Here is a 16552-nt window from a genome sequence, read left to right as displayed (position 1 = left end):
CACATAAACCATTCTTCCTTATGCATATAAGCTGCAGGTAGAGCTTTATGAGACAGCAGCCATACCTGAATGGCCTACCAAGTTCATAAACTACCAACAATTTGTTCATAACCTTTCACCTTATGGAAAAATAACTTTACTTATTTGAAAACCAGTTAGAAACACATTGACAAGTGCTAGTTTTACTCTGTGTACCAATTTTTAAAGAAATATGGTACGTAGAAAAGGCAAGAAAAATAACATTGACAATATATGACTGGGAAAACATGGTTGCATTCAGATTTTGAATTTTTTCCTCTTAATTTATGGGGGCAAAAAAGTTATATGAAAGGAAATTCAACCAAATTTCTCTGAAAACTCAAAATAATTAAAAACTTCTCTCAATGCTAATTTTCACACTAGGAAAGGCTTGAAAATCACAGTGAATAATCAAATGAATGCATAAAGTGATGTTGTGAACAAAATAGCAAGCAGAAGAATGAAGGGGAGGAAAGTGAATACAGGAGAATGACAGGAAACTTGTATTACTCTTGTTTAGAATGGATGAAGTTTTTGCTGAAAAATTAAGCCCAGCTCTAGTCAACATAATGCAGCAAGGGTGACACTGGAGAAGTTTCAGAGAAGAGCTGTAATGCTGAATAAAGTCTGTACTGAAGTGTGTTTATGAAATCTATTTCCCATCTGGAAGATGGTCCCTTCTCTTTAAAGAATAGCAGTTAGGAATAACATAATTACTGGTCTTTGCATACAGTGACACTTGTAACCAGGGCTTTGGGTTTTGGCCTTGGATGACAAAATGTATTTGCTTATGAGTTAGAAGCTTGTAACAAATTTCAGTAGATCTGAGCATATGTGTGTAGTTAAATCTCCTCTCCCACACAGTTTGACTAGGAAACTCAGCCACATAGGAGCCAGGGCTTTTGTTAATGTTGAGGCTAAAAACTCCATGTTATATGAGCTGTCTTTTATGCTCCTACTACAGCAAGTTAAAGATCTTCCTTGCTTTTCCTGGTGGATTTAGGTATTAGTTTAATAAAGATTTTTGGTTATGTTTAAGAAAGTTAGATGTCAGAAAAAAAAAAAAAAAATCAAGCTTTCCTAAATAAGAAAGACTGGAATTGAAATTAACTGTGCAATTCTAAATTGGACTGTTTATGGTCACAAAATTAAAGACAAACTTTTTTCTTTCTTTTCTTCTGCCCCAGTGAACCACTGTTTCACTTTGCATCAGAGAATGAATCACAACTGTGAGGTAAATGAGATTATTGCCTATCTAACTGTTTGCTTATTTGCTACAGAGATTTGCAGAGATATGACAAATGAGGTCAGAGGAAAAGTTTTGTCTCTCCAGGACTCTTTACCCCCCACTTCCTTTTTTTTATTTTTTGCTGGGTGAGTGTTTTTGGTTTTTTTTTTTTAATTTTTCTCCCCCTCAAATACAAGCTACTCTTACTTGCTATGTTATTTCAAGGTAATATTCTGTTTTGTATGTTTTACAGACAGAATTAATCCTCAATCTCTTTTTTGCCTGCCTGTGTATGGGCAAGGTGGAAGAGCTTCCAGAAGACTAAGTAATTTCTCTGCCAAATACAACTGATGGGGAGAGACGTTCAGAAAGGTTGTCCTCTCCAGTTGCTGCAGTATTGTCTTCTGAAGATGATGTCAAAAGTACTCCAGCTAAAACAGTGGCATTAAGGTGGATTGGATCTTTGGTTACTATCACATCAAAGCTCCAATTGAGCGTGCAAGAACGACAATCCTTCCATCCCCATCTCTAATGGGACTAAATTCAAATAGATTTCTGATGGCCATCCCTCCCGTTTCTGAGTTCTCTCAGTAGAAGAAGAAGAAAATATTGCAAGTTTTCAGCTAGTTTATTGCAAAGGCTTCTTTCTTTAACATGGGGGAGGAGTGTGGGAAAGAGTTTTCCTTTAATTTGTTTGGAGAAACAATTGAACTATTTTTGCCCAATGCAAGAAAACAGCTTAAAAAAATGAAGTCAAGCAAGTATGGGAAATTTTATGCAGCACAGTAGGGCAAAATGTAACCATCTGAAAAACAGGGATTATGATCAGAAAAATATAGGACAAGCCTAATTGCAAGCAGAGTTAGCTATACCACCAGGAACAATATACAATCTGCAGATAGCTACAGAACAACTTGGGGCTGCACATCCAGGCTACAAAATGTCAAAAATAACGAGTGTTGCAGGGTAAAGTACAACTCGCCATTATCAAAACGTGTGAAAACGTAAAGGTTTTCTTTTAAGATAGGATTTCTGCATCACGGATTGCTTCTTGAACTAAAGGGCAATGTTTAACAATCGCCCTCCCGCCCTTAACAAATTTTAACTCATGTATTTACTCCTCCAATCTAGGGAAATCCTGCATCTCAATCCCCTTGCTCCCATGAGTGAGATACAGCTGACACGATTTTCAGCTTGCGTCTTTTTTTTTTTTTTTTTTCCGGAGGCAAAGAAAGGAAATAAGACTGTATCCCCCCGCCTCGCTTCCCTGTTTTCGTGAATATGGGCCACTGAAAGCCGTAAGAGGGCTGACTGCTCCGGTCCCGCCTGGGAGCGGGGCTCCTCCAAGGACGGACGGCGAAGGGCCACAGCCAAAGTCTCTCCCTCCGAGGGCGAAGGACTTTGTTTTTCCCTTCCCCTTTCTCGCCGGTTCGGGTGCCGAGGAGGAGGCTCCCGCGAGCGCTGCGCAGGGCTGCGAGCGGGGCGCTGCCATTGTCCCTGCGGGCGGGGCGCCGAGCGGCCCCGCGCTCCGCCGGCGGCAGCGGCGAGGGGCGGTGGCGGCCCCCGGAGCGCGCCGCGCTGCCGCCCGCCCGCCCGGCCCGGCCTCCCCCCGCCCGCGGCCCGGCCGCTGCCGCCGTGCCCGGGGGCAGGGGGGAGTGACTTGTGCCTCCCCCTGCCTCCTCCCCGTCCAGCCCTCTTCTGGGTAGAAGGGGAGGAGGAGGAGGAGGAGGGCGAGCGGTGGGAGGGTCTCCATTGAAATAAACAAGCAGGCAGTTATTAAAAAGGAACATGGCGGCCGCAGCCCCAGCTTCAGCTTCATCTTACAAAGCGAAGGTCAGCGCCGGCGGCAGCGGCGGGAGACGGCACTGACCCCGGTAACGGCTCCCGCACGGCCCCGGCGCGGCGGGGGGTGTGCCCGGGCCCCCCGCGCCTGCCCGGCCGCCCCGTGTAGCGCCGGGGGGACGCCCGGGGCCGCGCCGGTGCGCGGAGGGGCGGCGTTGGCGGGCGGCACCGCGGCCGCGGCGAGGCGGCTTCCCCCGCGCCGGCGGCGGGGGGAGCGGGGCGGGGGCTGCGGCCCCTCCGTGGGGAGCGGAGGGACCGCGGGGCCGCCCCTTGCCGGGGCATCGTGCTCGCACCCCCGCGCCCGGCGGTGGGGGGGTGGGAGCGCGGGGTTACTTCTCCGGGACGTCCCCGTGTTTGGGCGAGGGAAGGAGGGGGGGATAGGGCACCCCACCCTGCCGGGCCGAGGGGGCCGGTTTCCTGCTCCCAGGCCAGGCGGAGGTCGGGTGCCGCCTCTCCGCGCCCCTGGCTGGGGGGGAAAGTGCGAGGAACCGGGAAGGCGAGGGGCTGATCTGGGGGTCAGGGACTGCCCTGGCCCGGCTGGGGGAGGATGGGGCAGCGGGGTGCGATTTGGAAGGGACTGTTCGGGACGTTCCCCCTCACCCCCACCACGTAGCGATAGCGAAACTTGAGGGAGGGTCTCTCCCCGATGACAAAAGGGGTGATTTGGGGAGCAGAGCGACGCCGCCTCCCCTTCCCCAGCTGACAACGACTCGGTGCGCAGCGGCGCGGGCCGCTCCGCGCTCCGTCCGTGGGGCCGAGCCGGCCGCCCCCCTTTCCGCGCCGGGCAGGGACCGCGCCGCCCGGCGCCCTCTCCCCTTCCCCCTGCGCAGGGCGCCTCGCCGCCGCTCCGCGCTCTCAGGGGACGCGAGGGGAAGGAGGGGGCGAAGCGGGCAACTTCTCTAACTTTCTGCGCGGGGGTTGTGCCTGCCCGTGCGCGCCGCGCCGGGCCGAGCCGCGGGGGCGGGCGGCGGGGCGTCGCAGCTGCGTGCGAGCGCAGCCCGGGGCGCCCGGCCGCCGCCTCCCCGCGGCCCGGGGAGGGGTGGGGGCCCGGCCGCCGCAGTGCCGTGTGTCTGCGTGTGTGCGCGGGGCGGGGAGCGGCGGCAGGAGGAGGGGGAACAGCAGAGCAGCCGGCCGGGCGCGGGGCCGGGGTCCCTGGGCGGGTGCCGCTCCGCTCCCTCCCGCTTCCCCGCAGCGGGCGGCGGCTGCAGGCGGGCCCTCCGCGGCGAGCGGAGCCCCACGCGTGAGGGCGGGGGAGGGGTGCGGAGGTGCCGCCGCCTCCGCGGAGGGCGGGTGCGCGGCCCCTCCCCTGCTCCGCGGGGGGCGGTGTGTGCGCCGCCGCGGGCACCGCGCGGCTCCGAGGCTGCGGGCCGAGGCGTAACAGGAGCCGCGTCCCTCGCCTGCCTCGCTGCCCCTCGCTCCTGCGGCGCCGCTTGGGCCTGAGCGCTCCCCCCAGCTCGGGGACCGCACTCTGCTCTTGCCGGAGAGGGGCATTCAGGCCGTGTAGTTTGTGGGAAACCTGCCCGAGAGCCTGGCAGAAAAGGTGGGGGGGGGAGGGAAATAAAAAAAAAAAAAAAGGCCAGGAGGTTGCTGGTAGTCACTGGGAAGTCGTGATATCTGTGTATCATGATACATACTTAGTTTGAGTTAGCCTGTATACTTCGGTCTGAAATGTGTGTATGTGGGACACTATAAATATACTTGTAATTTAGCTTGGCGAGTCTCCTTGTGAAAGGAGAACAGCCTGCTTGTTCGATAATAATCAATTGTTGTTGTGTTTTTATATTTCTTTTTTTGTTGTTGTTGTTTCAGAGTAGTAAGAAGCAGGTGAATAGGCTTTAGAACTCAACCCATAATGTTTAGGTATAATTTGAGCTAAGCATATAGTGCCTGGCTATGGCAGTTACAGCAGAGCTCTATTGCCACTGTAAATAAGTAAGCATTTAAGACTGCCAGTCTTTGTACTTAAAGCTTTTTTTTTTTGTTTTTGTTCTGCCATTGTGGGTGAAGGCAGTCATTTGGATTTTATCCCTTTGGGTTTTTTATGTACTGAACTATAAAAACAGCCCTAGTCAGTTAATTTCCTGGCTCCATATAACCCAGTGGCAGTGTTGGGCCACCTGGTGGGCTCCTCTCACGGCGGAATCCTCTGGCATTGCCCAAAGGGATGAAGCTGCCGGTCCACTGTGTTGGATGCTCTCTGAGAAATGCCCATGTTGCATATCATTTTTAATGTCATACCGAAACTATTACACCCCAAAGCAGAGATCTTGTTTGCTTAAACACAGCTTAGTGTGGATGGAAACTGGTTGTTTTATCGCACTTGGTGTAGGTACTTGATGCCTCCTACTTTTTTCCAGAAGACTTGTTTGTTTACGTCACCAATGGTGTCACAGATAGGATATACCAGGTTTGCACATAGTTCCACGTACAGACACGTATGCAAGCGCATATGGACAGTGATACATTTGTATCCCTTACTTTCGCATTTGTGGTAACAGCTCTTTTGGGGACTGCACATAGAAGTTGGCTCTGTTGTGTCGTATGAGATAAGGAAAGTTGTATATTGCCCCCAAAAGGTTAATCCGTAAGTGTGAGAAGCTTAATGTTCATAGGAAATCTTGGTTATCTACAATCTTGAAGAAAATACTTTGTCATGGACTCAACCTTCAAGAATATTGAGTACAACTTTAAGAAGAAAGATTCATCTTTTTTCAACATCACGCATTATTTTGAAGAATTGCATTATTTTTAACATGTTTTTATCTCCATGGGCATTATGCAATAAATGCATGTTAAACGTGCTGCAATCACCTCATCTTTTTAGTCACTGTACTCTTTTATTTCACATAAAACCTGAAGATTTCTCAACTTTGTATTTTCTCAGGCTTGTGGTCTTTACTAGGGAGAGAATCCATGTCTGATGTGGTTCTTCAGTATCTCTGCAATGTCTGAAGGCACTTCTTTACTAAGTGTGTAAATTCCTCATTGTGTGTCCTGGTGGTGTCAGTGCTAAATTTGAAACTCAAGACATTTGAATACTTTATTGCCATCAAGAATGGTACTTTTGGAACCAGTTTAAGTTTTTAAACTTAATCATGTTATTTGAGAGAGAAAATAAGGTTATTTCAGGTGGAAGCTTTAGAAAATATAAGGGATTTATTCCCATATGGTGTAGTGTATTGCATTAAACTGAGACTCTGAAGTAAAAATTAATTACTTAAGAATAATGTTTATGTTTTTATAATCATTTAGGGTGTAGCTTGCTCATTAGAACGCTGAAAGGCTCTGTTGAAAGAGGCATGTAAACTGTCTGTAGTGTTGGCATTCCCAACTTTTCCCTCCGTCCTCCAAAAAACCAGTAAGAGCTAGCCCATCTGCAGGGAGCCCAGATTTTGCAGCAGGAAGAACAAAGTCAGTGAGCGAGCCAGCTGCTGCTACAATGCCCACTGTCTTCTGCTCCTTGCCTTTGTTGCTGATGTCACCGTCTCATTGGCAAAATCTGGGCTTCTGCGCTCAGCTGGAGTTTCTCTAGCACCTGACACCAGAATTGCAGAGGCTTAAGAGGTCTAAGCCTTGAGGATGCTGTCAGTTCGTTTGAAAGAAAAGACTAACCAAAGACTGCTACCAAATTTAAATATAAACGTAACTCTCTTTGTCTGCCGAGCACTAATAGATTGTGCATTGGAGAAAGGGAACACTGAACTAAAACTGTTCTTGCCATGCTCAGTTCTTTGTACATTTGCTGTGGCTGGCCTCTCTAAACAATGCACAATGCATGCAAGTAAGTATATTTAACAAATTCCACACGTTTCTTCAGTATTCTGATAGGCAGTTAAATGCTCAATATTCATTTATGTCCATGTTTGGCTTTAGAGGTCAGAGGTTAAATGTGTTGTTACTGTATATACTCTGCTGTGTGACACAGCATTTTAAACTAAGAACAGAGTAACATTGATAATTACTTTATGGAAGGCATATAACAGCATTCATTCATCCACCCATTTTCTACTGTTGGTTAACTTAGTTATAGACAGCTACTCTGCCAGGATCCCCTATTTTTATTTTTAAATGAGGTGAAGTTCACTGCACTGCTTTATTTTTGTTAGTTGTTAAAACATTCTTATACTTCTGGCAGCAGATAATGACAAATTCTTCAATGTAATGCTCGGAGCAAAGGAGGCGGAGAGGGAGAAACAGGGAGGGAGAGGAGGGGAAAAACCCTCCTGAGCATATGGAGACATCCAGAAAAAGATGTGCATCGTCAGCTGTGATTCCATTGTGTGCTTGCAGACAGGATCTGAGCTCTTCTTCTCTTGGGAATTTGAACCTTACAGAAGTATTCTTTGGCTTTTACCCGGCAGGATAATGGAGCTTAGATAACATATATTTCATGTATTTATTATAGATAATATTTTGATAACATTTTATGATTTCAGGGAATAAAATACAGTTCCCAGGACTCCAGCTCTGTCTTGGAATCGCATTTTAAACAGTCATATGTATTGCTGAAATGGTAACTTAGAGTAGTAAGAATAATTTCTAATATTACATCAGTGGTTACATATTACAAAGGCATCTTACCAGTTCTACAGTTAGTAGTTTGTCAGCAGTATTTACATTATGCAAACACTCCCTATTTTAATGATTCAGTAGCTCAGCCTTTTCAAAACATACCAAGTAGAAATCTGACATGAAAAATGACAGGTTGTATAGTTTCATCAATTTAGGATACAGAATTAGAAAAAAAAAAAGACAAAAAACCCAGGGTATTTTTTAGACAGTTTTAAGACAAAGCAATTCTGTCAGTGTTGTGGATATTCAGAAATAGCGTTTATACGATGGAAAAATGAGTGGAAGAAATTAATTTTCTTTCATTCAGTCCTGAATTTACCTATTACCTCGAAGAGCCTTTCCTCTCCTGAGCATCTGGAATGCTTTTGCCAATTTTATACAATTATTTTGAGTTGATGAATAGTTTGAAAAATAGATCTTGAATGTGGTAGATCTGCTGCACTGTGTTTTGTAACTGTTTATGATTTTTCAATCTTTTTCTGTGGAAATTGCACGTTATTCAAATGAAAGACTAATGGAAATTTTATTTAAGAGTTTTATGGATATATAATGGAAACAATTCCTATGGAAAATGTATCGTCATCAAAGCGCTTGACATCTTGAAGTTTGAAATTAGTTCATTAATTTAAGTGTCTGAAGCTATACCGCAGCCTATTAACAATATGCACATTTTTTTTCTCCTGCAGCTTCATCATTATGCTATCCCAAGTCTTGCATTTCCTTAAATGGCTTCCATAACAATCTCCCATTAATACAGTTACTGACAGATATTATTTTTCCTTTGCTCTCATTTTAGCAGTTACAACTGATAGTAAATCTCACTCTTTCTGTGAGTGTGCTCCCATTACTTAGATATTAAGGTGCTTCTTTGGAATGTGCATTTGTTTTTTGCACCTAAGATGCAGTGTCGTCAGTAAATCCTATTTACATTTTTCTCTTTGTTTTTAAACTTAGAGAAGTTATTTTCTGTTTGGAAAGGAAAACTTGTATTTTGCTGGAATAGTCCCCATTACATGGAAATCTTTATTGGATTAATGAAAGGGCAGAGAGTATAGGTGACAAATTAATTAAAATATCTACCCAATGTGTTGATTTGTCCATAAATCTTAGGTAGTATGGATCACATGAGCTTCTATGAGGGGACATAGTGAGAACATATATCTGCTGTAGTGTTGACTGAGAGTTGCTATTTTGATGCTTTTTTAGTGAGCTATGTAAGACATATTGTTGCTCTTGGGTAGGATTTATAGTGGGCATATCACAATTGGCTGCTTTATTGGCTGCCTCAGTGGAGAAGCCTGGGACTGAAGAATGGCATGGAAAGTGAAAGAACATTTTGCTTGTTAAGTCAGAGTTATTATAGAATTTTACTCTTACTCTGCCTATGCTGTAATTCATCTGTGTGTGAACAGATTCAGTTTTTCATTGCTGTCAGTATTGATCTCTAATGAGCCTGGCCCATGGATTTTGAAGAAAATCACTCCAATTAAAAACAATGCAGTTTGTCGCCTATTTGTACCTCATGGATTATGTAGGAGATATGCTAAACTGCATTTAAAAATAAAACTTCTTGAGAAGAGAGGAAAGTCTATCTATGAATAAATTTGAGAGTGCATGCTGACACTTTTATTACACATACTTTTATGACCTTACAAATTCATATGTCTGTGTGATGCAATTAGAAATTAATAAAAAACCCCAAAAACCCAAAAGACCCAAAGCAACCCAAACCCTATGAGAACCCACGGTCCTAAGTTTTAATACTTGTGAATCTGAGAGTTCAAGTATCATCTAGGCTACAGTGGAGATTATTTTTCTTCGTTCTGCTTACACCATGCTTTGAGTTCACAAAGTAGCTTTTCAGCCCTTTCTCTTTCAAAATTATTATCAGGACTTGCTGACCAAGTACTTATGTATTCTGAGAATACATGTGATTATTGTCAACTAATTTCACTTGCTAGTCTCTCTCAGTTTTGTACCTTGGTCTCCAGATACATGAACAATGTCCTCATCCTGTTCTATCAATTTTCTGAAATAGATTCTTTGTGGAGGAGTATTGAGTGTATAGAAATAAATAAATTCCAGTTTTCAATTAAATTCTCAAGGAGAAAAGCTCCTCTTCCAGTCTAAATCTTTGTATTTTCCAAAATTAAAATTTCCAGCTAGAAATGTACTATCTTCTTTAGATGAGTCCAGAAGAGTTGTTGCTATCATCTGGCATACAAAAAAAAAAAATTGTTGATACTTTCCAGGCTATAAAATGTAGCTCTAATAAAGGTTTTTTATTTTAATTGCTTGCCAATTTTTGTTGACATTTGCAGTGCAAACATACTTTTGCTTGTTTTGCTGGATTTTTTAAGTGTTACTTTGAAACAAAGATACTGAATTTTTCATGAGGCCTCAAAATATATTTTGCTTCAGTTCTGTGTGAAGCTAGTGATAACTGCATGATGGTGAGATCATTTGTGTCTCCTTTTCTTCTTAGCTTAGGAATGATGGAACCTGAAGACTGAATGTAGATGAGAAAAAACCTCTCTAAGCTCACCAAGTTCATGCTCACTAAGCTTGCATGCTGTGGATGATCTCTTCCAAGTATGTCTGAAAGTGGCAGTTCCCACTCCCTTTCAGCTTAACTATAGTTTGTAGCATTGATGTTGTGTGTTTTGTTCACAATGATGGTTTTATGGACCACAGAGGTAAACACACCTTAGGTACTTGGAATGGAGACCAGAAGGGAAAGAAGTGACTGTGCACAAATGGAAAATAAAGATGTAAAGTGTTCTGAAGTCAGAAGACTATGTGTTGTTCTGTTCCATATCACTTGTTTTTAGTTGAGGTTTTTTGACCTTTAAAGCAGTTTTCTTTTATTCTTTGTGGGATGGAGGAGTGGATAGTGGTGTTGGAAAATGGCAGGTGTGGCTGTGGTGCATTCCATTTTTATATTGTAGGTAATGTTGATAATTTGTATATTATTTGAGGCAGTGATCTGCTCTTCATGTGGGCCTTTGTGCACCACTATTTACAGAGTTATGCCACTGTGAGACCTGGCTTCTTGCAAGAGTAGTTCCCTTGAATTCTGAGGGTCTTCCCAAGAAGCTCCTGATTCTTGTGGGTTGGGTGTAAATTTGCACAGGCATAGGTGGTAGTTGGCTTGCTTCTTCTTCAGCCTCCAGAATGGGCTTGAGAAGGGAAGGCAAAGGACTAACAGATCATTTTGTTGTCCATAACTTCACGTTCATCACTTCTTTTCTTTACTGACCGTCTAGTTTAGTTAGAGAAATGTATCAGAAATATACTAGATAATACATCTATTCAAGTACATGAGCCTATTGCTAGTTGCTGTATAATTCAAGAGGTTTTTTTGGGAAGAGAGGTCTTGTTACTCATGTTTTTGTGTTTTGAAGGTAGTGCTCCTGCTGTGAAGCTATAATGCATTGTCTTTGTTTTCAGACAATATTATTGTTAAGCGTTTTATGACTAGAAAAATGAAAATCAGCAAAGCTTGTCCTTTCCAGTGGGCCTTTGTGGACACTACTGTAATGGTCAGGAGCAACATGACTTGTGTACAAACTCCTTGAGCAGCTGTATTGGAGGCCACAGAGACCAGGAGGTGGGATGCAAAAAATAGGGAAAAACAGCAGGGAAATAAAAGTGAGCAGCCACTTGATTGTCAAGAACCAAAATGGTAGTAGAGTACTCATTCACTGGTGCCCAGCAGGTAAAAGACAGGAGATGAGTTGGAGATGTTTCCTGTTTACTGCTCCCTGGGGGAAAAGGTCTCCCCACTGTGGGCTGGGGCTGCAGCCCCCATGTGCTGCTGAGACTGTGGCTTCTCTTTGGTGTCTCTCTGAACTGCCAAAAGATCTAGCAGCATACTTAACATTTTATTCCAAGACAAGATGGTTTTTTTCTGTCAACAAGGACCCACTCAAAGCCCTGAGTTTGTGATCCACAGAGCTTGTGTGCTTTTTGGACATTCCTGAGGAAATAATGTAGGCTTATCTTCCTTGTGTATATTTTATATAAGAACACTTCTTTGTTAGTGGTGCCCTTAAATAGTCTGTTACTGTAGTGGTATCCTGTCTGTGACTGAAAGAACTTATGCAGAGTTTGTTTGAAGAAGGTTTTTGTAAGATGGCAGAAATGGGAAAGAAAGAGGTTGATTCTAAATTCTACTCTCGAGGCATAATTAGTGTATGGCGGGGTTTTTTTTGCTGATGACTCTTGTAGTGTACCTTTCATTTTATTTCTGTTCTCATTTGCTTTATGTTCTGCCTTTTTGTTTGTCAGAATAGGAAAGTAGAATACTCTTCTTTGGTGGTTTGCTTGGATACATTTGTCATAAAGTGCTCTTTGACCTACAAACAGAAATTCAGGTATAATATTTGTGTGGGCAGTAGCACACTCCTTCTCCCTTGAAGGAATTATTTTGCTGTGCAATGTATGGCCTCTGTTCTATGGACTCTTTCCTGCTTTATGGGACTCCATATGAGTGAAAGGCTTTCTGTTCACTGATGCTTGTCACTTGGGTCAGGAGTATTGTAAGTGGAGGCTGAGAGAAGAAACATGCTTCTGTACATGCAACTTATAATAATGGTTGAAAGAGCACCAGTTTCTCCTTTTTAGAGATTTGAAACTAATGTGCTGTCAAACCAAGCAGTCAACCAAAAAAAGGAACCAAGCACTTCCAGAGTTCTCACAGATTCTTTAGTGAAAATAGAGGCTGTGTACTGTGTAAGTTAATGTAAACATTTTAGCTGCTATCACTGTGAATTTGCAGTAGGCAGCAGGTAGAAAGGAAGTTGTGTGACTGGAGTGATTGTGCAACTGGAAGGGGGTTGTAGTTATGTCTGGAAAAGCAGATAGTGCTCCACAAAGTTTGTGTTTCCTTCATTGTGTTTTGCTTAAAACGGCAATGTGCTAAACATCATATTTTTGTTCTTCTATGCCCATCTCCAAAAAAAAAAAGAGACTAATATTTTTCTCTCAAATTTTTTCCTAGCATACTTGAGATGTATCTGAGTAGTGAGGCCCCCTGCATACACAGCCCCTAGAAATTGTTGTCTGCATCGCTGAGTCTTGGTGAGTTGTCTATATCCTATTGCATTTAATTGGATTGTGTTGCAGTTTTATCTTCTTCACTGGGGAGTTTGATGTGAGATGTCTTAAATTGATTGTGTGGATACAGCAGAACAAACCTTGGTTTTAAGTAACATGGGATACTGTACACTGAGTGGAAAGACTTAACATTTTGGAAACTTTGAAAATGATGGTGAGACTGGTTGTGGAAGCAGAGGGTCCTTGCTTTGGTGCCAGGACCAGGAATGGGACTTTCTGCTGAGAAAGGCTGAAGGGATCAACATGCCATATTCTTTTTTATTAGGTTTGTTTGATATTTCATACTGTAACTAAGGAATTGACATTTTTCAGATGTGCTGATTATGGTCTGTCTTATGGCAAAGGTTGAATATGAACTAATATAAGCTTTTCCATCCGACTCTGTGCACTAATAAATTACTTAAATTGAGGGTTGAAATTGGTATAATGACACTGATGACTTAAACTGCTTGTTGCTCAAGAATTACTGTCTTACGACTCCATCAGGCAGTGCTGTGCCTGTTTAACTCTGCTCTCAAGAAGGGATAATACCACTGCGAGTTAGAAAAAGAGACCCCTGCAGATTGTTTAAATGCAGACTAATAATAGTTTGGTAGTGCAGTGAAAGAAAGTAGAATATAAATGCTGTGGTTTTATTTTAGGTATGTTTGATATGTCAGTATATTCACTTGGTATAAATCTTTTACAACAAATACGCATTTGAGATTTTATGTGAGAACCTTTTCAGTGTACTCATGAATAAATGTTGTCTTTTAACACATAGAGTGACTTATTAAGGTCAGAAATATGTATTTTTGAGGCTTGCACACTAAATATAGAGGTGGGAAATGAGCCTGCTGAAAGAGTTTTTAGTTGTTTGGGGGATGACTGTTTATAAAATGCCAACCAAATATGGGTAAAATTATGTAAGCCCACATCAAGTATCATTTCCTCTTTTGTTAATTATGTTCAGCAGTTTTTGAAAATTAACAATGCTTTTCTTTAAACTTTCCTCATTTTATAGCATCAGTGAATGAGAAAACAGGTTAAGCAGTTTTCCAGTGCTTTTCTCTGTCTTTTCCCTTTTCAGTTCAGATAAAACACTCTGAAGTTCATTCTATTCAATGAAGTTCATAATTCTGGTTAATAATTTGTTTTTGTTTTATACTAACTTGAAAATTCTTAGCTGCAGAGATGTTATTACTTATTTATACTTATTACTTACACCATATTAGTTATTATTTATTTACACTACTTACCTGGACTGCATAATCTTAAGGTACTTATGCAGGTCTTCTCAATAATAATCTGCTTTTGTAATCATTTAAGCAAATTATTAAAAAAAATGCAAACACTCTAAAATATTGTTTTCCTAGTGAATAGCACTCAGAATGAGTTAGGTGTATGTAATAAAGAGAAGAATGTCACTGCCAGGATTCTCTATAGAGAACATGAAATTTTGTTGTCGAGTTGATTGTATGTTTGTTTTCAGTTGTCTCAATTTCAATTTTCGATTAAAAAATAAATGCATTAGGGAAATATGAAAATAAAAAGCAATTTCCATATAATTACTTGGGTTTTTTTCCTAATTAATTTATATGGAGGAAAAAAAACAACCTGTCTTTTCCTTAGTGTTGCTACATTCTGTGCCAAAACTATAGATTTGGTTGATACAGTGATAGAAAATAATCTGGTAACTTCACACATGCTGACCAAAACACAGTTTCTGTGTTTAGGAAGTTCAAAACCTTTATTAAGAGCAAAAATTATATGAATATTTGTGTATGAAGTCTATGGTGATGACATTAAACCACTCTAAAAAATGGGTGTCACGAAAGGATTTATAGAGCAAGGATGAAGCAGAGAGGTAGCTTTTACTCAAAATATTTGCTTTAAAATGTGTGGTTATCTCTGTGTTCCTATTATAGACAGTTCAGCAAAAGTAGGTTCCATAAGCCAAAGAATTGTTTAAAATTTTGGTTCTATTGAATCCTTGGAAGTCTTTTGAGTTTTGAGTGTCTAGGGCTTCAGTCCTATTATTTGACATACTTGCATGCTCACCTTCTCTGTTGCAAGTTCAAAGAGCTGTAGCTGTTTATTTTAACCAGTATACCCATCTGAAATTATACTAGTGTTGGAAGGATACATGAGTTAGAGTGTCATTTAAGAAATCTGGGCCTTGGCTTTTGACTAGTGTTGCTTGTGGAATTAAAAATGTTGGTTTTGACTGTATGTTGTGAGACTGCACCACAGCTCTGACTGAAATTGTGCACATTCAGCTTGTCTGCCACTGTATCAAGTTTTTTGGAAAATGAACCTACTAGTTAAAACTTATTTAGTCTATTTTTCATTTTAGTTGAGGTAGTGGGTAGCAGCTGCTGTGTGCTCACAAAAAAGGGGATGCAATTAGAATGATGATAAGTTTAGACTTGCAAAAAACCCAAACACATACAAAATCTGTTTTAATTTCCAGTCTAAAAGTTACCAGTCAGAAAGCATTTTTTTATCTCTCTCTCCTGTTTTCATGAAGTGGTTTGCTTTGTAAGGAATATTTCTCCGCAAAAAGAACATAGATTAGAGAAATCTCAGTTTTCTGACACTCTTGATCTGGAGAGTCTTTTTCCATCTAACTTTGTAGTGATTTCATTGTCGTTTGTGTTGTAGTTAGTGTCAAGTGTGATAGAAAATATTTGTGTGTCTTTTCATTCTGAGTTATAGTGCTTGTTGTTTACAGCCGTAGTAGATGCGGAAAATTCTGACAAATGTCTCATTTTTGACTCTGTTCTCCTAATACACGTTTGTGTAAAGGTAGTGCTGTCAGAAAATAAAGTGCAGTACTGAAAATAAAATTGCCTTATATCAAAACAAGTTTTTAGAGCCTTGGGTATTAATTTAAGGATGCAAATGAGGAACTTTGAGTAGATTCCAACTATCAGACCTGACTAAGGCTAGCTTCTGTGAGCTTGCAAAGCAGGGCTGGAATGATGCTTACCTAGAACTCTGGAGCCAGTTCAGAGCACCCTAATTCCCATAGAAGCTGTGTTTCTGAAATAGCTGAAATAAAATATTGGTATGTGTAATCTTTAATGAATTTGGTCTTCTCTGTGAAGGATACTTAATATATGTTGAATTGGTTTGTGATAAATAAAGGGAATGTGTTTTGATTGCTAGACCTCAAAACTGGGGAGTTGTGTCTTGCATGAAATGCGATAAGATTATTCTGTGTTCAGTCACTGCCGTTCAGTAGCGACATTAGTTAACATGAATTGCCTATGAAGATGCTTGTAAAAGTGGATGCTTGATTATGGTGAATTTAATGTAATCAGCGTTAAAATGGTACTCCTAATCTGAGAGTGAAGTTCTGTGTGGGTGGTACGATGAGAATGAAGTATTAGGAAATGAGCATCTACTAAGATTTATACAATTGCCCCCTAAAAGCTTTTTTCCCCTAAAATTGGAACTGGGATTTTATGAAAAACGTTATGTTGTGGAAAAGTTGAAATTTACACAAATGTAGTATATTGCATTTCTTTCCTTTGAATTTTATTAAAATTTAGAGTACTGTAGAGAGAAATCTTGTGCTTGCAACTAGCAGAACTAGATTTGTTAGTAATGAAAATACTTTTAAAGTACTTTCATAGTTTTGAGGCCACAATGTTCAAATTCATTGTAAGGCTGGATTAAACTATTCTTATATATGTAAAACTCATTAACTACTGTAAACGGATTTAAATGGAGTGCTCTGTCAGTGAACTTTTTACTGCATTGATGGAACCAAACTTAATATATATCCAG

The 16552-nt window shown here is 41.6% G+C and overlaps 1 protein-coding gene across 1 annotated transcript in view; it reads left to right on the top strand.

Annotated features, from left to right (window-relative positions):
* Positions 1-3053: 3053 nt before the first annotated feature.
* NCOA2 (nuclear receptor coactivator 2) overlaps positions 3054-16552 on the top strand; it is a 188381-nt gene continuing 174882 nt past the window's right edge. The window contains exons 1-3 of the mRNA XM_066563840.1: positions 3054-3120; positions 10146-10252; positions 12663-12742. The gene's annotated coding sequence lies outside the window, so the exon portion shown is untranslated. The remainder of the gene's footprint in view (positions 3121-10145; positions 10253-12662; positions 12743-16552) is intronic.

This window comes from Molothrus aeneus, chromosome 1, assembly GCF_037042795.1.
Source record: "Molothrus aeneus isolate 106 chromosome 1, BPBGC_Maene_1.0, whole genome shotgun sequence".
NCBI lineage: Eukaryota > Metazoa > Chordata > Aves > Passeriformes > Icteridae > Molothrus > Molothrus aeneus.
The sequence above is the reverse complement of the archived record's forward strand: the minus strand, read 5'-3'. Positions and strand labels throughout refer to the sequence as shown.